Here is a 1,227-nt window from a genome sequence, read left to right as displayed (position 1 = left end):
TTGTGCAAAGAGGCGGTGTGGTTGTGAAGTGTAGCCTCGACTGATTCAAACTGTGTATTTGCAGATTGAACAAATCTAGCCAAGTGCTTCTCTATATCCGTCATTCGGGTTTCCAAGCCTGAAATTTTGTTTTCCACTTGAGGGGCTTGTTGTTGTTGTTGTTGGAAACCCGGTGGCCCCATGGCCTTCTGTGGTCCTTGATTACTCCATGAAAAGTTAGGATGATTCTTCCAACCTGAATTGTAAGTATTGCTATATGGGTTCCCTTGAGGTCTCATGCCATTACTTACAAAGTCAACGTTTCCACTGAAGAAACATCACCAATAACGATCGGGCAATCGGAGGGAGCATGTCCTCCACCACAACCGGTGCAATTGGTCATGGCCGCAACTCTATTCGAAGCTATGAGATCTAGCTTCTTACTAAGACTCTCTACTTGCGCCGCCAATGAGGATACCGCATCAATTTCATGGAGACCGGTCACCTTTTTCTTCTCCCTAGCATTCCATTGGTAGCTATTTAACCCCATTTCCTCAATTAATTGAAGAGCCTCACTGGGGGTTTTGCTACCTAAGGTACCTCCTGCAGCCGCATCCAAGAGTTTCCTTGTACTCGGGTTCAAACCATTGTAAAAAAGGTTTGAACAATCATCCACTCCGGGAATCCGTGTTGCGGACACTTTCTCAGGAGCTCCTTGAACCTTTCCCATGTCTCGAATAGAGACTCCAATTCCAACTGAACAAAGGACGAGGTCTCATTCCTAAGCTTTGCTGATTTTCTGGGAGGAAAATAACGGGCTAGAAAAGCTTCTACCATCTCCTCCCATGTAGTGATTAATGCTCTAGGTAATGAGTGTAGCCACTGCTTCGCTCTCCCCTTCAAGGAAAATGGGAAGGCTCTCAATTTGATGGCATCATCCGTCACCCTATTTATCTTCAGCATATCGCACACCTCGAGAAAGCTCTCTATGTGACTGTTTGGATCCTCATTGGCCAAACCGTTGAATTGTGCGGACTGCTGAAGCATATTGATGAATGACGGCTTTAGCTCGAAGTTCTGAGCTGTAATCGGGGGACGCACAATACTCGATTATATCCCCAACACAGAAGGTCTGGCATAGTCGGATAGTGTTCGCTGTTGCTCATTCTGTTCTGCCATGTTTTCAGATTCCTCTCCTTCCAAATCAGCTGAATTATGCTATTCTTGCACAGGTTCTTTCCCTTTTCT

General features: G+C 45.6%; 1 non-coding gene across 1 annotated transcript; it reads left to right on the top strand.

Moving 5' to 3' along the window:
- Window positions 1-661: 661 nt before the first annotated feature.
- On the top strand, window positions 662-768 carry LOC120271304. The gene has a single exon (XR_005539920.1). It is a non-coding gene; the product is annotated as a small nucleolar RNA R71 (small nucleolar RNA).
- Window positions 769-1,227: the final 459 nt, after the last annotated feature.

The sequence above is a fragment of the Dioscorea cayenensis genome, chromosome 10 (assembly GCF_009730915.1).
Source record: "Dioscorea cayenensis subsp. rotundata cultivar TDr96_F1 chromosome 10, TDr96_F1_v2_PseudoChromosome.rev07_lg8_w22 25.fasta, whole genome shotgun sequence".
Taxonomy (NCBI): Eukaryota; Viridiplantae; Streptophyta; class Magnoliopsida; order Dioscoreales; family Dioscoreaceae; genus Dioscorea; species Dioscorea cayenensis.
This window is presented reverse-complemented; position numbering and strand designations above follow the sequence as displayed.